Source organism: Ambystoma mexicanum, chromosome 14 (assembly GCF_040938575.1).
Source record: "Ambystoma mexicanum isolate Mex_15411 chromosome 14, UKY_AmexF1_1, whole genome shotgun sequence".
Classification (NCBI taxonomy): domain Eukaryota; kingdom Metazoa; phylum Chordata; class Amphibia; order Caudata; family Ambystomatidae; genus Ambystoma; species Ambystoma mexicanum.
The window spans coordinates 470,276,615-470,299,331 of NC_090940.1; positions in this window are offsets into that span (position 1 = coordinate 470,276,615).

Below are 22,717 nucleotides of genomic sequence, written 5' to 3' on the forward strand. Positions count from 1 at the left end.
TGGGGGGGGTCCGGATGTGTATGAATGTTGGAATTTTAATGTATTTTGTGTGCATGTTGAGATGCGGAGGTGGGGGGTGTGTCGGATGTGTATGAATGTTGGAATTTTAATGTATTTTGTGTGCATGTTGAGATGCGGGGGTGGGGGCGGGGTCGGATGTGTATGAATGTTGGAATGTTAATGTATTTTGTGTGTATGTTGAGATGCGGGGGTGGGGGGGTGTTGGATGTGTATGAATGTTGGAATTTGAATGTTTTTTGTGTGCTGAGTTGGAGGGGATGGGGGGTTCAGGTCTGTATGGGTGCATGTGTGTGAGCTGAGTTGGGGGGGATGGGGGTTCAGGTCTGTATGGGTGCATGCTTGAGAATGTGTGTGCTGCGTTGGGGGCGGGGGGTTCGGGTCTGTATGGGTGCATGCTTGAGAGTGTGTTTGGGGTATAGTGTTTGGTTGGGTGTGAGGGGGCCATGGGGCATAGTGTTTGCTTGGGGGGTGAGGGACAGGAGGCATAGTGTTTGGTTGGGGGTGAGGGACAGGGGGCATAGTGTTTGCTTGGGGGTGAGGGACAGGGGGCATAGTGTTTGCTTGGGGGGTGAGGGACAGGGGGCATAGTGTTTGCTTGGGGGTGAGGGACAGGGGGCATAGTGTTTGCTTGGGGGTGACAGGGCCATGGGGCATAGTGTTTGGTTGGGGGTGAGGGATAGGGGGCATAGTGTTTGCTTGGTGGGTGAGGGACAGGGGGCATAGTGTTTGGTTGGGGGTGAGGGACAGGGGGCATAGTGTTTGCTTGGTGGGTGAGGGACAGGGGGCATAGTGTTTGCTTGGTGGGTGAGGGACAGGGGGCATAGTGTTTGCTTGGGGGGTGAGGGACAGAGGGCATAGTGTTTGGTTGGGGGTGAGGGACAGGGGGCATAGTGTTTGCTTGGGGGGTGAGGGACAGGAGGCATAGTGTTTGCTTGGGGGTGAGGGACAGGGGGCATAGTGTTTGCTTGGGGATGACAGGGCCATGGGGCATAGTGTTTGGTTGGGGGTGAGGGATAGGGGGCATAGTGTTTGCTTGGTGGGTGAGGGACAGGGGGCATAGTGTTTGCTTGGTGGGTGAGGGACAGGGGGCATAGTGTTTGCTTGGGGGGTGAGGGACAGAGGGCATAGTGTTTGGTTGGGGGTGAGGGACAGGGGGCATAGTGTTTGCTTGGGGGGTGAGGGACAGGAGGCATAGTGTTTGCTTGGGGGTGAGGGACAGGGGGCATAGTGTTTGCTTGGGGGTGACAGGGCCATGGGGCATAGTGTTTGGTTGGGGGTGAGGGATAGGGGGCATAGTGTTTGCTTGGTGGGTGAGGGACAGGGGGCATAGTGTTTGGTTGGGGGTGACAGGGCCATGGGGCATAGTGTTTGGTTGGGGGTGAGGGATAGGGGGCATAGTGTTTGCTTGGTGGGTAAGGGACAGGGGGCATAGTGTTTGCTTGGTGGGTGAGGGACAGGGGGCATAGTGTTTGGTTGGGGGTGAGGGACAGGGGGCATAGTGTTTGGTTGGGGGTGAGGGACAGGGGGCATAGTGTTTGCTTGGTGGGTGAGGGACAGGGGGCATAGTGTTTGCTTGGGGGGTGAGGGACAGGAGGCATAGTGTTTGGTTGGGGGTGAGGGACAGGGGGCATAGTGTTTGCTTGGTGGGTGAGGGACAGGGGGCATAGTGTTTGCTTGGGGAGTGAGGGACAGGGGGCATAGTGTTTGCTTGGGGGGTGAGGGGGACAGGGGGCATAGTGTTTGGTTGGGGTGAGGGACAGGGGGCATAGTGTTTGCTTGGGGGGTGAGGGACAGGAGGCATAGTATTTGGTTGGGGGTGAGGACAGGGGGCATAGTGTTTGCTTGGGGGTGAGGGACAGGGGGCATAGTGTTTGCTTGGGGGGTGAGGGACAGGGTGCATAGTGTTTGCTTGGGGGGGTGAGGGGGACAGGGGGCATAGTGTTTGGTTGGGGGTGAGGGACAGGGGGCATAGTGTTTTCTTGGGGGGTGAGGGACAGGGGGCATAGTGTTTGGTTGGGGGTGAGGGACAGGGGGCATAGTGTTTGCTTGGGGGTGTGGGACAGGGGGCATAGTGTTTGCTTGGGGGGTGAGGGACAGGGGGCATAGTGTTTGCTTGGGGGGTGAGGGATAGGGGGCATAGTGTTTGCATGCAATAACTAAATCGAAATAAATTATAACAATGGAAAATGTGTAGTACAAAATGTAAGTTTGAAATGCAATAAAAATAGTTACCCCTCAAAAACATATTCTTTTTCCATGTGTTTAATACAAATTGGGGGTTGAAAAAGCCTCCTGACATGTCCCGCCTACCGCCCCGCCCACTTTTACTTTTCGGCCCACTATAGCCCTCATGTAAGGTACTTTCGGCCCTCTGTCAAAATCAGTTGTGCACCCCTGCCTTAGACCCTTCTGATAGCATGAGATGTGATATCTCAATGCCTCTAATACCAAACCTGAGATCCTACCTCTAACATGAAATGTGATATCCAACTCCTTCCCTTTCCAAACATGAGAGCCTTCCTATAACATGAGATGTGATATCGAAGTCCTTCCCATTCCAATCCTGAGACCCTTCCTATAACATGAGATGTGATATCCAACTCCTTCCCATTCCAACCTGAGACCCTTCCTATAGCATGAGATGGGATATCCAACTACTTCCAAATCCAATCCTGATACCCTTCCGATAGCATGAGATGTGATATCCCAATGCTTCTACCAAACCTGAGACCCATACTATGACATGAGATGTGATATCCAATTCCTTCCCATTCCAAACCGGAGACCCTTCCTACAGCATGTGATGTTATATCTCAATGCTCTAATACCAAAACTGAGACCCGTCCTATAGCATGAGATGTGATATCCAACTCCTTCCCATCGCAATCCTGAGACACTTTCGATAGCAGAGATGTGATATCTCAATTCTTATACCAAACCTGAGACCCTTCCTATAACATGAAATGGGATATCCAACTCCTTCCCATTCCAAACCTGAGACCCTTCCGATAGCAGAGATGTGATATCTCAATGTCTCTAATGCCAAACCTGAGATCCTTCCGATAGCATGATATGTGATATCGCAATGCTTCTAATACCAAACCTGATATCCTTCCTATAACATGAGATGTGATATCCAAATCCTTCCCGTTCCAAACCTGAGACCCTTCCGATAGCATGAGATGTGATATCTCAATGCCTCTAATACCAAACCTGAGATCATTCCGATAGCATGAGATGTGATAGCTCAATGCTTCTAATACCAAACCTGAAATCCTTCCTATAACATGAGATGAGATATCCAAATCCTTCCCCTTCCAAACCTTAGACCCTTTCTTTATCATGAGAAGTGACATCAAACTCGTTCCCATTCCAATCCTGAGACCCTTCTGATAGCATGAGATGTGATATCTCAATGCCTCTAATACCAAACCTGAGATCCTACCTCTAACATGAAATGTGATATCCAACTCCTTCCCTTTCCAAACCTGAGAGCCTTCCTATAGCATGAGATTTGATATCCAAGTCCTTCTCATTCCAATCCGGAGACCCTTCCTATAACATGAGATGTGATATCCAACTCCTTCTGATTCCAACCTGAGACCCTTCCTATAGCATGAGATTGAATATCCAACTCCTTCCAAATCCAATCCTGATACCCTTCCGATAGCATGAGATGTGATATCCCAATGCTTCTACAAAACCTGACACAATACTATGACATCAGATGTGATATCAAACCGCTTCCCATTCCAATCTTGAGACCCTTCCTATAGCTTGAGATGTGATATCCAACTCCTTCCCATTCCAATTCTGAGACCCTTGCTATACCATGAGACTTGATATCTCAATGCTTCTACCTACCTACCATACTATTGCATGAGATGTGACATCAAACTCCTTCCAATTCCAATCCTGAGAACCTTCCTATAACATGAGATGAGATATCCAAATCCTTCCCCTTCCAAACCTTAGACCCTTTCTTTATCATGAGAAGTGATATCCAACTCCTTGCCATTCCAATCCTGAGACCCTTCCGATGAGATTTGTTATCTCAATGCTTATACCGAACCTGAGACCCTTCCTAGCATGAGATGTGATGTCTCAATGCTTCTAATACAAAATCTGAGGCCCTTCCTATAGCAAGAGATGTGATATCCAAATCCTTCCCATTCCAAACGGGAGACCCTTCCTAAAGCATGAGATATGATATCCAACCCCTTCCCATTCCAAACCTGAGACCCTTCCGATAGTATGAGATGTGATATCCCAATGCTTCTAATACCAAACCTGAGACCCTTCCTATAGCATGACATGTGATATCGAACTCCTTCCCATTCCAATCCTGAGACTCAGATCCCCCGTCTAACCTTCTCACCACTCCTAGCTCCCGGATTGATCCTGCTCTCCTGCTGTCTCTTCTCTCCCTTCTTCGCTTCCTTGCCTCTCTCCTTCCTCATCTGCCCTAGTTCAGGCTCCTTCTACACCTCCGCAGGGAGTACCTGATTTGTTCCCCTCCCCACTCTCAACTCTCATTCAGTTTCAAACAATCATCTGACAACTGACACTTCCTCGAAGAATCTGACAATGATGTCCTTGGTTAAACCGAGATATGGTTGACGGCTAGCGCTGTCTCGAGCTTTGACACTCTCCTCCCTGATGACAAGTTCCTCTCCATGCCCAGATCCAACCGTTCTTGTGGGGCAGTATCCTTGATTCCCGTAGTAGATTGCTTTCCTATGCAGGCCGACTCCTCTTACGAATGCTTTGTCTGCATTCATTCTCTCTGTCCTGGCCATTCTCTCGCCGTGGCTATTTGCCTGCCCCCTTCATCTCTCAGTGGATGGACTTCTCCATCCTGGCCTCCTACCACTCCACTTCGCCTACTTTGAGAATTCAACATGAACCTGTATGCTTCCTGACCTGGACTGACCAGAGAGCTGGGAAGCGAGTACTTGCAACGCGAAACGATGCAGAGAACAAGGACAGAAAGGAAGAAGGCCTCTGAGAAGGAACAGCTTCTCAACCAGAGAGCTGGGAAGCGAGTACATGCAACGCGAAACGGTGTAGGGAGCAGGGACAGAAAGGATGAACGCCTCTGAGGAGCAGCTGGTAGTTAGCCTGCTCTGGAGAGGAGAATGTGATCACCATGGGAGTGCAGCCTGTAAACTAGAAGGGACGATGAAAACAGGGCGACTGCATTAACAGATGGCAAATACACGTTCCAAAACAGTCAGGAAAGCTGATAATGCATTGAAGATTTCAGCCGTATACATTCAGCCTGTGAACAGCAGTAGATGTTGACACCCCTTGTATGGGAGAACAGTGGTTAAAAACTTCAGGATTCGACAACAAACGCGCGGACACAGTACATACAACATCGGAACCCACCAGAATTCGCATTTACAAAAACGCGAGGAAAGTACATTTTCTAGCTGTTTTTGCTAGTTTTTAGCACGTTTCAATACATCTAGCGGGTTATGGCTATATGTTGAATAATGGGTGTTATAAAGCATTCTGAGCACTGTGTATCTTTTGGAGCTCATTTGTTGATTTGAAGGCAGCGGGAAGAGGAGAGAAGGCAGGGCCACGCGTCTAAACCAGAGAGCTGGGAAGCGAGTACTTGCAAAGCGAAACTGTGCAGGGAGCAGGGACAGAAAGGAGACCGCCTCTGAAGAGGAACAGCGTCTAAACCAGAGAGCAGGGAAGCGAGTGTTTGCAACGCGAAACGGTGCGGGGACAGGGACAGAAAGGAATAACGCCTCTGAGGCGGAACAGCTGTTAGTTAGCCTTCTTTGGAGAAGAGAACGTGATCACCACGGGAGTGCAGCCTTGAAACTAGAAGGGACGATGAAAACATGGTGACTGGAATAACAGATGGCAAATACACTTTCCAGAACAGTCGGATTACCCGATAATGCATTGAAGATTTCAGCAGTATACATTCAGGCTGTGAACAGTAGATTTTGATCCCCCCCCCCTTGCATGGGTGACGAGTGGTTAAAAACATCAGGATTCCACTGAACAAATGCACGAACCGAGTACAAAATGGGAATCCACCAGAATTCGCATTTACCAAAACGCGAGGAAAGTACATTTTCTAGCTATTTTTGCTAGTTTTCAGCACTTTTCAATACGTCTAGCGGGTTACAGCTATATCTTGAATAATGGGTGTTATAAAGCATTCTGAGCACCGTGTATCTTTTGAAGCTCATTTGTTGATTTCAAGGCCGCGGGAAGCAGAGAGAAGGCAGGGAACACGCGTCTAAACCAGAAAGCGGGGAAGCGAGTGTTTGTAACGCGAAACGTTGCAGGGAGCAGGGACAGACAGGAAGAACTCCTCTGAGGAGGAACAGCTGGTAGTTAGCCTTCTTTGGAAATGAGAACTTGATCACCACGGGAGAGGATTGTTGAGAGGGTTACAGAGGGGGAGGTCTGAGATCAGAAAATCCTGAGTATTCTCAGCAGTTTGTAGGGCCAGCGACATGAAGAGTTGCCGATCTCGTAAAAGTCCAGGTCAGGAAGCATACAGGTTCATGTTGAATTCTCCAAGTAGGCGGAGTTGAGTGGTAGGAGGCCAGGATGGAGAAGTCCATCCACTGAGAGAGGAAGGGGGCAGGCAAATAGCCACGGTGAGAGAATGGGCAGGAAAGAGAGAATGCATGCAGACAAGGCATTCGTGAGAGGAGTCGGCCTGCATAGGAAAGCAATTTACTACAGGAATCAAGGATACTCCCCCTCAAGAACTGTTGGATCTGGGCATGGAGAGGAATTTGTCATCAGGGAGGAGAGTGTCAAAGCTCGAGACAGCGCTGGCCGTCGACCATGTCTCGGTTAGACCAAGGACATCAAGGTCGAGTTCTTCCGGGAAATGGCAGATGTCAGATGAGTGTTTGAAACTGAGTGAGAGTTGAGAGTGGAGAGGGGTACAAATCAGTAATCCCTGCGGAGGTGTAGAAGGAGCCTGAACTAGGGCAGATGAGGAAGGAGAGAGGAAAGGAAGCAGAAGAAGGGAGAGAAGAGACAGAAGGAGAGCATGATCAATCCGGGAGCTAGGTGTGGTGAGAAGGTTAGACGGGGAGGTCTGAGTCTCAGGATTGGAATGGGAAGGAGTTGGATATCACATCTCATGCTATAGGGAGGTTCTCAGGTTTGATATTAGAAGCATTGAGATATCACATCTCATGCTATCGGAAGGGTCTCAGGATTGGAATGGGAAGGAGTTGGATATCACATCTCATGCTAAAGGAAAGGTCTCAGGTTTGGAAGGGGAACGATTTGGATCTCAAATCTCATGTTTTAGGACGGGTCTCAGGTATGGTATTAGAAGCATTGAGATATCACATCTCATGGTATAAGGGTCTCAGGATTGGAATGGGAAGGAGTAGGATATCACATCTCAAGCTATCTCAGGATTGGAATGGGAAGGAGTTTGATATCACATCTCAAGCTATAGGAAGGGTCTCAGGTTTGGGAAGGGAAGGATTTGGATTGCACATCTCATGTTATAGGATGGGTCTCAGGTTTGGAATGGGAAATGATTGGATATCCCTTCTCATGCTATAGGAAGGGTCTCAGGTTGGAATGGGAAGGAGTTGGATATCACATCTCATGTTATAGGAAGGGTCTCAGGATTGGAATGGGAAGGATTTGGTTATCACATCTCTTGCTATAGGAAGGGTCTCGGGTTTTTTATTAGAAACATTGAGATATCACATCTCATGCTATAGGAAGGGTTTCAGGATTGGAATGGGAAGGATTTGGATATCACATCTCATGCTAAAGGAAGTTTCTCAGGTTTGGAAGGGGAAGGATTTGGATATCACATCTCATGTTATAGGACGGGTCCCAGGTTTGGTATTAGAAGCATTGAGATATCACAACTCATGCTATAGGAAGGGTCTCAGGATTGGAATGGGAAGTGTTAGGAAAGATTTCGTAATTGTAGGTAATTTTCCTTCCATGTGGCAACCCCTAAACTTTTTGCTGTTGTTTTTCACCTTGTTCTTGACTTTGCCAGAGAAGTGCAGCCTTCTGCCGCACTCCTCTGGGCTTTCGCTCCTTTCTTACGGGGAAACTGACATGCCCTTAAGACAGTCAGTACCGGGGAACGCTGTTTCCCGTAGTTTCTTTTATCGTGTTGCGGCTTTAGTGCAACATGACACAAGAGGGCACTGTAAGCTAAGTTACAGCTCTCTTGGGTCTCTAGCCTTCTACAGGCCCTAGATACTCGTTTAGGATTGTATTTGATTGGTGCAAGTCATTCAGTGATTGGAATGGTGGCAGCGATCGTTTTGTGTATGTTGAGCTCCTTTTGGCGTTCTGAGCGCTTTTTTCGCGCTGAACCCAAAATGGTGGCCTGGCTCCCAAAATGGCCAGACCACGAGGCTCCTTTGTCCTGTCCACTGACCGTCTTGCTCCCTTCACCTTCCCCAGGTCGAGCGACCCGGGGCCTTCCTTATTTGGGCATGTACTTTCCCACGAAACACGGATGCTTTCGCGGGCTTCTACATGTCTTTTGTGTGCCTCCAGGGTGTGGGCTGGGATGTCTGGTCCCAATACACATCCTGGGTGCCAGAGAGTCTAGGGTAGTGTGAATGCCTGGGACCACCGTGGTCCGTGATTGGTCCACGTATGGTATGTGTGTTGATGAGCGGATCTCCCATTGGCTCCCCTCCGTTTTGGCGCGAAGGGAACCGTGGATAAGAGGGGGCTGGAAACACCACTACCATGTCGATCTCCTGAGTTCTCACGAACGAAGGAATACAGGAGCCAAGTATCCTGCAACCAAGAGGCTGGACCGAGGAATCGCTGGTGACCCGCTGAAGGAATCCTCCTTTGCACTGCTGTCGTCCTGTGAAACCCTTTCCTCCTTTGATCGAACCAGAAGGCCTGTACTGGTGCTTCGACCTTTGGTATAGCAGGAACAGCTATTCCCGGCGACTTCATCATCTCCTGCCAAGTAAGCCTTCGGAAGTGTCTCTGGGCCATCCAGTTGACTGACCAGCTTACAAGGGAGTCCTGCTCTGTAACCGCCGCCAGGTTGTGTTGTATTTCGAGTCCTTGTCACTCTCCCACGCTTCGTACACTTGGCGTTCCCAAGTCTGAAGGGAGGAGTGTACATTTGGCTCGGATACACACGGCCGCCCCGTTGTCCTGCTGCGGCAACAAACTGTGCTGGTTTCGTCGATTGGGACGTCTTTTTGCTCTACACGACTACGAGGCGTTCCCTGCTCTCCTGAACCTGCCAGCTGCTGAAACTAACGTGGAGAAGCCTGGGTCTGCTTGCATCGGGGACCGGTGAGTAGTGTAGCTAGGATCTGGTCGCCCTCCTGCAGTAGCCCATTGCTTTTCCCCGCTGTGTAAAAACAGCACCCTTTTGTCCGTACTCGCGCTCTGCTTCTGCTCGCTGTGGAGGCTGCGCTTGAGTTGCGGAACCTGTTCTCCTTCTGTTGTGCACTAACCCGAACTGCCTGACTTCCTCCGAAGAGCTTCTCCTTTTGCCCGTTGGCACTGGCGTGGCAGGTACTTTGAGCACAAGGCTCCACTCTTCGCAGGGCTCGGACTTCCATCTAGTTAGGTGCCTCTGAAGGCGAACTGAGTCTAAAGCGTTATCGCACTGCCTGTTTTCCTTCCCTTTCAGGTGGACTACACATTTCATGCTTATAACGCTAGCGACTGTTGTATTTGTATATATATTGTGTTGATATGGTATGTGTTGGTTTAATATTGTGATATTGTGATTTTCTCGCTACGGTCATTGTTTTAAAGGCCTTAAAATAAATGTGTATCTATTTTTGATATAACAACTGTTTGGAGTAGTTTGTAAGCGCTCTTGCTTTGTGTGCTCATTGCGGGCTTTCAGTCACCCTCACCCCTCTTGAGACCTAGTCTTGACCGCCGCGATCGCTACCTTGATTGGTCTGGCTCGTCCAGAGGTTACCCTGTTCCAAGTAATTAGGTTGGCCTTCTGAACTTCTGCGCCACCAGGACAGAGTTCAGAAATCCGTCTTAACAAATTGGTGTACAGCGGTGGGATACGACTGAAGGTATCCAGTGTTGCGCTCGAACTAAGGCATTTCAGGTTATTCCAACCAGTACACGTAGTGAATTGTTGTAGTATAACTTTAAAAAGGCCATAGTCCTATCAAACAGTATGGAAACAAATACCTTGTTAACTTTAAATGCTTCCAAATCAGAAACATTGAAGAAGATGTGTGCGGAGAGAGGTGTTTCCTCTCAAGGCACTAAATTGGAAATGATCCAAAGAATCGTGGCGTGGCAAGAAGCGCAGTTTGACGCTATAACTTCTGAGGACAGTGCGGAAGGTGGTGGGGCTGCTCTCACTGGTAGAACCGACGGTTCTGCCGCCGCACTGATCCATCGCGACCACGAGGACAGGGAGGACAAGATGTCTAATGTTTCCTCTGCCAGTGTTGATGGGGAGGCTATGCTTGAATTCAAGAAGCAAGAGCTGCGGTTTAGGCAGCAGGAGCTTGAATTCAGCATAGCCAAACTAAAAATCGAACAGGCAGAAAAACAAAAAGACAGGGATCACCAGTTGGAACTGGCCAAGCTTCAGGTTGCAAATGGGTCCAAGGGTCCTGGACATGGGTCTGGGGCTTCCTCTCATCCACGGTTTCCGAAAGATCTGCTCAGTGTGTATGAAGAAAGGAATGACATTATGGACTGGCTGAATGCGTTTGAGTATGCATGCAAGGTTCAAGAAGTTGACAATGCTGATAAGATTGCCTGGTTACTGAGTAGACTGCCCCATTCTGGCTGTAGTGCCATTATGGAAATGTCAAAGGCTGAGCGAGCTGATTTCGCAATGTTAAAGCAAACTCTCATTTTAAAGTTTGGGAAGACTCCGGCCCAATATTTAAAGCGTTTTCGAGAGTATAAGAAAAAGGAAGGTGGTACTTGGGTATCTTATGTCGCTGAATCCTTGAAAAACTTAACTGGCTGGGTCGAAGGTTATAAGGTTTCTACCTTCGAAGGCATGATAAATCTTGTCATGCTGGAACACATTTTTGCTTCCTCTTCCCCGGAGCTTAAGCAGCATTTGGCCGATTCGAAGGAGATAGATCCTAAGAAGCTGGCCATTGCAGCAGATTTATGGGTGTCACATCGAGTGTCCCATAAGGACAAAACTCATCCTGGTAAGCAGGAGGAAGGGAAAAAGTCCAAAGATATGGCGGGTGGGGAATCTGCTAAATCTTCTTCCCATAAGGGCCACAAAAAGAAAAACAAGGGTAAGACACAAGAGAACTCACAGGGTAGTGGAGGTCAGCCTCCGAAACAGAACTCTGGTTACAATAAGCCTCCCTACGTAAACAGACCCACTGGGGCTTGTTTTTCTTGTGGAGCAACTGACCACGTGAAGGGGGATCCCCGTTGTAAGGTTAGACCTTTGGGGGTCCACTCCGCGAATCTGGCCTTCTCCTCCTATGAGGAAGAAGAGATTACAGGAGCATCCTTCTCCTCAGACTCATTTCCCAGCGGAATAGAGGCTGAGGTAGTTTTAGTGTCCCTGGGTTCCTGGGAGCCTAAAGTCGCAGAGGCTTATGCTAGGATTCCGGATAATACCAAGCACTACTTTAAAGACAGTGTGCTGATCAATGGAGTAGATACTCCAGCTCTTAGGGATAGTGGGTGCAGTCGCACTGTAGTGGATTCTACCTTGGTAGACTCAGAGGAAGTTGCCAGAGCTACTCTGATGCCCACTAAGTTGGCTGACGGCCCCCTCCGTATGTTTCCAGTAATACCTGTAAATCTTACTTTAAATGGTACAGCAGTCAGGATTCCAGTGAGCATTCAGAGAAACGTCCCGGGAAAGGTCTTGTTGGGTAATGATCTCAGAGCTTTAGGGCTCGTAGGAGACACTGCCGAAAGACCCTACACACGGTCTCAAGCACGGGCAGCATTGGCTAAGTCCAATACGCCGCCCCAGCCGAAGGGGAAACCCAAGGCGAAAGGAGTCAACAAGTCACGACGAGGGAAAGAGAATATTCCCCCGAGCTCGCCTACCACTGCGGTGGAGGAAGTTGGTCAATCGCCCGGGCCTGACGAGGAGGTGGCGATGCCTGAAGTATTCGACCCCAACGATCATCCTGAACTAAAAGACTTGTTAGTTGAAGGAGGTCCTGATAGGGACGAATTCAGTAAAGGCCAACGTGAGTGCCCATCTCTGGAAGGCCTAAGGAGACAGGCCTGCTCCCAGCTTGAGGGTGAACCTCCTGGGACGCATAGGATTTATTGGGAAGGTGGACTCCTGTATAGTGAGCCCACAGAGTCTACAGAAGGAGACCATAGGAGTTTGGTGGTTCCCCTTGCTGTTAGGCCCTTCCTCCTGCAGTTGGCGCATGAAGTTCCCCTTGCTGGTCACCTTGGTATGAAGAGGACCAAGCAAAGGTTATCCATGCACTTCTACTGGCCCAAGATGGGGGTGCAAGTAGAAAGTCACTGCAGGAGTTGTGCCTCCTGCCAATTGTCTGGTAAGGTTGGCGCGACAATCCAAGCTCCGTTGGTACCGCTCCCAGTTGTGGGGGTACCATTTGAAAGGGTAGGGATCGACATGGTTGGTCCCCTTGACCCGCAAACATCCTCAGGCAATAGGTTTATCCTGGTGCTGGTCGACCATGCAACCAGATATCCTGAGGCCATCCCATTGAAAACTGTAACTGCCAAGTCAGTTGCAGAAGCTTTACTTAGCATATTTACTAGGGTTGGCTTCCCTAAAGAAGTTGTGTCGGAGTATAGGCAGGCTATGTGGAAAGAATGTGGGGTCACCTACAGGTTCTCTTCTGCATACCACCCCCAGACCAATGGTCTGGGGGGGCGTTTCAACAGGACGTTAAAGAGCATGATTGGGGCTCTGGAGGAGCCTCAGAGAAGAAAATGGGATCTTCTTGTTTCATGCTTACTGTTTGCCTACCGAGAGGTACCACAGGAGGGTGTTGGCTACAGCCCCTTCGAACTTCTGTTCGGTCATCCCGTACGGGGACCCTTAGCCATCGTCAAGGAGGGATGGGAGATGCCCACTCCCCCTGTTACTACCAACGTAGTTGATTATGTGCTAGGGCTCAGAAAACGGATGGTACTTCTGATGGGCTTGGCTAGTGATAAATTGAAGGCAGGGCAAGCGCTGGTGAAACATTGGTACGACCAGAAAGCTTCCCTCATCAACTTTACACTTGGTCAGCAAGTCCTGATCATGAATCCCATAAGGCCTCGAGCTTTACAGGACAAATGGTCAGGCCCTTACCCAGTGGTGGAGCCCCTGGGTGAGGTTAACTATTCAGTGGACCTTGGAAGGCCTGGACAGGCTCCAAAAGTGTTTCACGCGAATAGGCTGAAGGCTTTCGTCCCAAGCGTCGAAATCGCAGCACTGCTATTGGCTTCAGACGTTGAGGAAGAGGAGTCTGAACCTCTCCCCGACCTGTTCCAGAGCGGTCCTTCAGATAGCTCTTTTGAGGGTGTCCGAGTGGCCCCTCACCAAAATGGACAAGGCACAGTGGTTTACCTTGGACATGAAGTAGGTGGAGGGAGGAGACAGCCTCTACTCAGTCAGGTACAAGCAGTACAAGACTGGCCTACCCCCACTACGCAAACCCAAGTGAGAGCCTTTTTAGGACTCACGGGGTATTACCGCAATTTTGTGGCAGACTATGGCACCATAGCTGCTCCTCTGACTGCCCTCACAACTCCGAAGAAACCCAAGAAGGTAACTTGGACCGACGAGTGTGAGAAGGCCTTCAATGGCTTAAAAGACTCCTTGTGCCAGGCCCCTGTCCTCAGGGCCCCTGATTATCAAAGACCTTTTATCGTGCAGACGGACGCCTCTGACACTGGGATAGGAGCTGTACTATCACAAGTAGATGAGAAGGGTAAGGAACACCCTATCGGTTTTATTAGTCGCCAGCTTAAGGACAGAGAGCTCAGATGGTCCACGGTAGAGAAAGAATGTTTCTCTGTTGTGTGGGCCCTAAGGAAGCTGAGGCCCTACCTCTATGGGACCCACTTCACTGTGCAGACTGACCATAAGCCGTTAAAGTGGCTAATGAACATGAAGGGGGAGAATCCAAAGTTGCTTAGGTGGTCCATAAGTCTACAAGGCTTCGACTTCACTATTGAGCATAGGCCAGGTGTCCAACATAGCAATGCTGATGGGTTGTCCAGAATGTTTAACCGACCTGAACAAGAGACTCATCCAGGGGTGGATTAGTTCCCCCTGTCCATAGTCTGGGAGGGGCGAGTGTTAGGAAAGATTTCGTAATTGTAGGTAATTTTCCTTCCATGTGGCAACCCCTAAACTTTTTGCTGTTGTTTTTCACCTTGTTCTTGACTTTGCCAGAGAAGTGCAGCCTTCTGCCGCACTCCTCTGGGCTTTCGCTCCTTTCTTACGGGGAAACTGACATGCCCTTAAGACAGTCAGTACCGGGGAACGCTGTTTCCCGTAGTTTCTTTTATCGTGTTGCGGCTTTAGTGCAACATGACACAAGAGGGCACTGTAAGCTAAGTTACAGCTCTCTTGGGTCTCTAGCCTTCTACAGGCCCTAGATACTCGTTTAGGATTGTATTTGATCGGTGCAAGTCATTCAGGGATTGGAATGGTGGCAGCGATCGTTTTGTGTATTTTGAGCTCCTTTTGGCGTTCTGAGCGCTTTTTTCGCGCTGAACCCAAAATGGTGGCCTGGCTCCCAAAATGGCCAGACCACGAGGCTCCTTTGTCCTGTCCACTGACCGTCTTGCTCCCTTCACCTTCCCCAGGTCGAGCGACCCGGGGCCTTCCTTATTTGGGCATGTACTTTCCCGCGAAACACGGATGCTTTCACGGGCTTCTACATGTCTTTTGTGTGCCTCCAGGGTGTGGGCTGGGATATCTGGTCCCAATACACATCCTGGGTGCCAGAGAGTCTAGGGTAGTGTGAATGCCTGGGACCACCGTGGTCCGTGATTGGTCCACGTATGGTATGTGTGTTGATGAGCGGATCTCCCATTGGCTCCCCTCCGTTTTGGCGCGAAGGGAACCGTGGATAAGAGGGGGCTGGAAACACCACTACCATGTCGATCTCCTGAGTTCTCACGAACGAAGGAATACAGGAGCCAAGTATCCTGCAACCAAGAGGCTGGACCGAGGAATCGCTGGTGACCCGCTGAAGGAATCCTCCTTTGCACTGCTGTCGTCCTGTGAAACCCTTTCCTCCTTTGATCGAACCAGAAGGCCTGTACTGGTGCTTCGACCTTTGGAATAGCAGGAACAGCTAATCCCGGCGACTTCATCATCTCCTGCCAAGTAAGCCTTCGGAAGCGTCTCTGGGACATCCAGTTGACTGACCAGCTTACAAGGGAGTCCTGCTCTGTAACCGCCGCCAGGTTGTGTTGTATTTCGAGTCCTGGTCACTCTCACACGCTTCGTACACTTGGCGTTCCCAAGTCTGAAGTGAGTAGTGTACATTTGGCTCGGATACACACGGCCGCTCCGTTGCCCTGCGGTGGTGACAAAACTGTGCAGGTTTCTTCGATCGGGGCGTCTTTTTTCTCTACACGACGACGAGGCATTCCCGGTTGTTCTGAACCTGCCAGCTGCTGAAACTAACGTGGAGAAGCCTGGGTCTGCTTGCATCGGGGACCGGTGAGTAGTATAGCTAGGATCTGGTCGCCCTCCTGCAGTAGCCCATTGCTTTTCCCCGCTGTGTAAAAACAGCACCCTTTTGTCCGTACTCGCGCTCTGCTTCTGCTCACTGTGGAGGCTGCGCTTGAGTCGCGGAACCTGTTCTTCTTCTGTTGTGCACTAACCCGAACTGCCTGACTTCCTCCGAAGAGCTTCTCCTTTTGCCCGTTGGCACCAGCGTGTGCAGGTACTTTGAGCACAAGGCTCCACTCTTCGCAGGGCTCGGACTTCCATCTAGTTAGGTGCCTCTGAAGGCGAACTGAGTCTAAAGCATTATCGCACTGCCTGTTTTCTTTCCCTTTCAGGTGGACTACACATTTCGTGCCTCTAATGCTTGCGACTGTCGTATTTGTATATATATTGTGTTGATATGGTATGTGTTGGCTTAATATTGTGATATTGTGATTTTCTCGCTACGGTCATTATTTTAAAGGCCTTAAAATAAATGTGTATATATTTTTGATATAACAACTGTTTGGAGTAGTTTGTAAGCGCTCGTGCTTTGTGTGCTCATTGCGGGCTTTCAGTCACCCTCACCCCTCTTGAGACCGAGTCTTGACCGCCGCGATCGCTACCTTGATTGGTCTGGCTCGTCCAGAGGTTACCCTGTTCCAAGTAATTAGGTTGGCCTTCTGAACTTCTGCGCCACCAGGACAGAGTTCAGAAATCCGTCTTAACAAATTGGTGTACAGCGGTGGGATACGACTGAAGGTATCCAGTGTTGCGCACGAACTAAGGCATTTCAGGTTATTCCAACCAGTACACGTAGTGAATTGTTGCAGTATAACTTTAAAAAGGCCATAGTCCTATCAAACAGTATGGAAACAAATACCTTGTTAACTTTAAATGCTTCCAAATCAGAAACATTGAAGAAGATGTGTGCGGAGAGAGGTGTTTCCTCTCAAGGCACTAAATTGGAAATGATCCAAAGAATCGTGGCGTGGCAAGAAGCGCAGCTTGACGCTATAACTTCTGAGGACAGTGCGGAAGGTGGTGGGGCTGCTCTCACTGGTAGAACCGACGGTTCTGCCGCCGCACTGATCCATCGCGACCACGAGGACAGGGAGGATGTGATGTCTAATGTTTCCTCTGCCAGTGCTGATGGGGAGGCTATGCTTGAATTCAAGAAGCAAGAGCTGCGGTTTAGGCAGCAGGAGCTTGAATTCAGCATAGCCAAACTAAAAATCGAACAGGCAGAAAAACAGAAAGACAGGGATCACCAGTTGGAACTGGCCAAGCTTCAGGTTGCAAATGGGTCCAAGGGTCCTGGACATGGGTCTGGGGCCTCCTCTCATCCACGATTTCCGAAAGATCTGCTCAGTGTGTATGTAGAAAGGAATGACATTATGGACTGGCTGAATGTGTTTGAGTATGCATGCGAGGTTCAAGAAGTTGACAATGCTGATAAGATTGCCTGGTTACTCAGCAGACTGCCCCATTCTGGCTGTAGTGCCATTATGGAAATGTCGAAGGCTGAGCGAGCTGATTTCGCAATGTTAAAGCAAACTCTCATTTTAAAGTTTGGGAAGACTCCGGCCCAATATTTGAAACGTTTCAGAGAGTATAAGAAAAAGGAAGGTGGTACTTGGGTATCTTATGTCGCTGAATCCTTGGAAAACTTAACTGGCTGGGTCGAAGGTTATAAGGTTTCTACCTTCGAAGGCATGATAAATCTTGTCATGCTGGAACACATTTTTGCTTCTTCTTCCCCGGAGCTTAAGCAGCATGTGGCCGATTCGAAGGAGATAGATCCTAAGAAGCTGGCCATTGCAGCAGACTTATGGGTGTCACATCGAGTGTCCCATAAGGACAAAACTCATCCTGGTAAGCAGGAGGAAGGGAAAAAGTCCAAAGATATGGAGGGTGGGGAATCTGCTAAATCTTCTTCCCATAAGGGCCACAAAAAGAAAAACAAGGGTAAGACACAAGAGAACTCACAGGGTAGTGGAGGTCAGCCTCCGAAACAGAACTCTGGTTACAATAAGCCTCCCTACGTAAACAGACCCACTGGGGCTTGTTTTTCTTGTGGAGCAACTGACCACGTGAAGGGGGATCCCCGTTGTAAGGTTAGACATTTGGGGGTCCACTCCGCTAATCTGGCCTTCTCCTCCTACGAGGAAGAAGAGATTACAGGAGCATCCTTCTCCTCAGACTCATTTCCCAGCGGAATAGAGGCTGAGGTAGTTTTAGTGTCCCTGGGTTCCTGGGAGCCTAAAGTCGCAGAGGCTTATGCTAGGATTCCGGATAATACCAAGCACTACTTTAAAGACAGTGTGCTGATCAATGGAGTGGATACTCCAGCTCTTAGGGATAGTGGGTGCAGTCGCACTGTAGTGGATTCTACCTTGGTAGACTCAGAGGAAGTTGCCAGAGCTACTCTGATGCCCACTAAGTTGGCTGACGGCCCCCTCTATATGTTTCCAGTAATACCTGTAAATCTTACTTTAAATGGTACAGCAGTCAGGATTCCAGTGAGCATTCAGAGAAACGTCCCGGGAAAGGTCTTGTTAGGTAATGATCTCAGAGCTTTAGGGCTCGTAGGAGACACTGCCGAAAGACCCTACACACGGTCTCAAGCACGGGCAGCATTGGCCAAGTCCAATACGCCGCCACAGCCGAAGGGGAAACCCAAGGCGAAAGGAGTCGACAAGTCACGACGAGGGAACGAGAATATTCCCCCGAGCTCGCCTACCACTGCGGTGGAGGAAGTTGGTCAATCGCCCGGGCCTGACGAGGAAGTGGCGATGCCTGAAGTATTCGACCCCAACGATCATCCTGAACTAAAAGACTTGTTAGTTGAAGGAGGTCCTGATAGGGACGAATTCAGTAAAGGCCAACGTGAGTGCCCATCTCTGGAAGGCCTAAGGAGACAGGCCTGCTCCCAGCTTGAGGGTGAACCTCCTGGGACGCATAGGATTTATTGGGAAGGTGGACTCCTGTATAGCGAGCCCACAGAGTCTACAGAAGGAGACCATAGGAGGTTGGTGGTTCCCCTTGCTGTTAGGCCCTTCCTCCTGCAGTTGGCGCATGAAGTTCCCCTTGCTGGTCACCTTGGTATGAAGAGGACCAAGCAAAGGTTATCCATGCACTTCTACTGGCCCAAGATGGGGGTGCAAGTAGAAAGTCACTGCAGGAGTTGTGCCTCCTGCCAGTTGTCTGGTAAGGTTGGCGCGACAATCCAAGCTCCGTTGGTACCGCTCCCAGTTGTGGGGGTACCATTTGAAAGGGTAGGGATCGACATCGTTGGTCCCCTTGACCCGCAAACATCCTCGGGCAATAGGTTTATCCTGGTGCTGGTCGACCATGCAACCAGGTATCCTGAGGCCATCCCATTGAAAACTGTAACTGCCAAGTCAGTTGCAAAAGCTTTACTCGGCATATTTACTAGGGTTGGCTTCCCTAAAGAAGTTGTGTCAGATCGTGGCAGCAACTTTATGTCGAAGTATATGCAGGCTATGTGGAAAGAATGTGGGGTCACCTACAAGTTCTCTTCTGCATACAACCCCCAGACCAATGGTCTGGTGGAACGTTTCAACAGAACGTTAAAGAGCATGATTGGGGCTCTGGAGGAGCCTCAGAGAAGAAAATGGGATCTTCTTTTACCATGCTTACTGTTTGCCTACCGAGAGGTACCACAGGAGGGTGTTGGCTTCAGCCCCTTCGAACTTCTGTTCGGTCATCCCGTACGGGGACCCTTAGCCATCGTCAAAGAGGGATGGGAGATGCCCACTCCCCCTGTTACTACCAATGTAGTTGATTATGTGCTAGAGCTCAGAAAACGGATGGTACTTCTGATGGGCTTGGCTAGTGATAAATTGAAGGCAGGACAAGCGCTGGTGAAACATTGGTACGACCAGAAAGCTTCCCTCATCAACTTTACACCTGGTCAGCAAGTCCTGATCATGAATCCCATAAGGCCTCGAGCTTTACAGGACAAATGGTCAGGCCCTTACACAGTGGTGAAGCCCCTGGGTGAGGTCAACTATTTAGTGGACCTTGGAAGGCCTGGACAGGCTCCAAAAGTGTTTCACGTGAATAGGCTGAAGGCTTTCGTCCCAAGAGTCGAAATCGCAGCACTGCTACTGGCTTCAGACGTTGAGGAAGAGGAATCTGAACCTCTCCCCGACCTGTTCCAGAGCGGTCCTTCAGATAGCTCCTTTGAGGGTGTTCGAGTGGCCCCTCACCTGACTTCTGATCAGCAGGCTGAGGTGAAAAGTTTGCTTAGGCAGTTTTCCCCCCTGTTTTCACAGTCCCCTGGTTTGACACCTTGGTGCAAACATAACATTGACACAGGAGACAGTGTACCTACCAAAAGTAGGGGATACAGGATGTCAGACAAAGTACGGTCTTATATTAAGACCGAGGTCAACAAGATGTTAGATCTTGGGGTGATTGAACCCTCTAGTAGTCCTTGGTCCAGCCCTGTGGTGTTGGTTCCAAAGGCAGGCACTTCTGAATTGAGGTTCTGCGTGGATTACAGGGCTCTGAATGCTGTCACCAAGACAGATGCACACCCCTTGCCTCGAACAGACGAGCTGGTGGATACTTTGGGTGCCTCCAAGTACCTCAGCACGTTTGACCTCACTGCTGGCTATTGGCAAATAGCTTTAGCAGAACATGCCAAGGAGAAGACAGCATTTTCTACTCCAGACGGCCTTTACCAATTCCGGGTAATGCCGTTCGGGTTGAAGAATGCACCTGCCACTTTCCAGAGGCTTGTGAATCATGTGTTGAATGGGTTGGACGAATTCTGTCTTGCATATCTGGACGATATAGCAGTTTTCAGTGCCACCTGGGAAGACCATGTGAAACACCTCGGGATTGTGCTCCAGGCTCTTCAGAAAGCCCACTTGACCATAAAGGCTAGTAAATGCCAGATTGGACAAGGCTCAGTGGTTTACCTTGGACATGAAGTAGGTGGAGGGAGGATACAGCCTCTACCCAGTAAAGTACAAGCAGTACAAGACTGGCCTACCCCCACTACGCAAACCCAAGTGAGAGCCTTCTTAGGACTCACGGGGTATTACCGCAATTTTGTGGCAGACTATGGCACCATAGCTGCTCCTCTGACTGCCCTCACAACTCCGAAGAAACCCAAGAAGGTAACTTGGACCGACGAGTGTGAGAAGGCCTTCAATGGCTTAAAAGACTCCTTGTGCCAGGCCCCTGTCCTCAGGGCCCCTGATTATCAAAGACCTTTTATCGTGCAGACGGACGCCTCTGACACTGGGATAGGAGCTGTACTATCACAAGTAGATGAGAAGGGTAAGGAACACCCTATCGGTTTTATTAGTCGCCAGCTTAAGGACAGAGAGCTCAGATGGTCCACGGTAGAGAAAGAATGTTTCTCTGTTGTGTGGGCCCTAAGGAAGCTGAGGCCCTACCTCTATGGGACCCACTTCACTGTGCAGACTGACCATAAGCCGTTAAAGTGGCTAATGAACATGAAGGGGGAGAATCCAAAGTTGCTTAGGTGGTCCATAAGTCTACAAGGCTTCGACTTCACTATTGAGCATAGGCCAGGTGTCCAAAATAGCAATGCTGATGGGTTGTCCAGAATGTTTAACCGACCTGAACAAGAGACTCATCCAGGGGTGGATTAGTTCCCCGTGTCCATAGTCTGGGAGGGGCGAGTGTTAGGAAAGATTTCGTAATTGTAGGTAATTTTCCTTCCATGTGGCAACCCCTAAACTTTTTGCTGTTGTTTTTCCCCTTGTTCTTGACTTTGCCAGAGAAGTGCAGCCTTCTGCCGCACTCCTCTGGGCTTTCGCTCCTTTTCTTATGGGGAAACTGACATGCCCTTAAGACAGTCAGTACCGGGGAACGCTGTTTCCCGTAGTTTCTTTTATCATGTTGCGGCTTTAGTGCAACATGACACAAGAGGGCACTGTAAGCTAAGTTACAGCTCTCTTGGGTCTCTAGCCTTCTACAGGCCCTAGATACTCGTTTAGGATGGTATTTGATCGGTGCAAGTCATTCAGGGATTGGAATGGTGGCAGCGATCGTTTTGTGTATTTTGAGCTCCTTTTGGCGTTCTGAGCGCGTTTTTCGCACTGAACCCAAAATGGTGGCCTGGCTCCCAAAATGGCCAGACCACGAGGCTCCTTTGTCCTGTCCACTGACCGTCTTGCTCCCTTCACCTTCCCCAGGTCGAGCGACCCGGGGCCTTCCTTATTTGGGCATGTACTTTCCCGCGAAACGTGGTTGCTTTCGCGGGCTTCTACATGTCTTTTGTGTGCCTCCAGGGTGTGGGCTGGGATGTCTGGTCCCAATACACATCCTGGGTGCCAGAGAGTCTAGGGTGGTGCGAATGCCTGGGACCACCGTGGTCCGTGATTGGTCCACGTATGGTATGTTTGTTGATGAGCGGATCTCCCATTGGCTCCCCTCCGTTTTGGCGCGAAGGGAACCGTGGATCAGAGGGGGCTGGAAACACCACTACCATGTCGATCTCCTGAGTTCTCACGAACCAAGGAATACAGGAGCCAAGTATCCTGCAACCAAGAGGCTGGACCGAGGAATCGCTGGTGACCCGCTGAAGGACTCCTCCTTTGCACTGCTGTCGTCCTGTGAAACCCTTTCCTCCTTTGATCGAACCAGAAGGCCTGTACTGGTGCTTCGACCTTTGGAATAGCAGGAACAGCTATTCCCGGCGACTTCATCATCTCCTGCCAAGTAAGCCTTCGGAAGCGTCTCTGGGCCATCCAGTTGACTGACCAGCTTACAAGGGAGTCCTGCTCTGTAACCGCCGCCAGGTTGTGTTGTATTTCGAGTCCTGGTCACCCTCACACGCTTCGTACACTTGGCGTTCCCAAGTCTGAAGTGAGTAGTGTACATTTGGCTCGGATACACACGGCCGCTCCGTTGCCCTGCGGTGGTGACAAAACTGTGCAGGTTTCTTCGATCGGGACGTCTTTTTTCTCTACACGACGACGAGGCATTCCCGGCTGTTCTGAACCTGCCAGCTGCTGAAACTAACGTGGAGAAGCCTGGGTCTGCTTGCATCGGGGACCGGTGAGT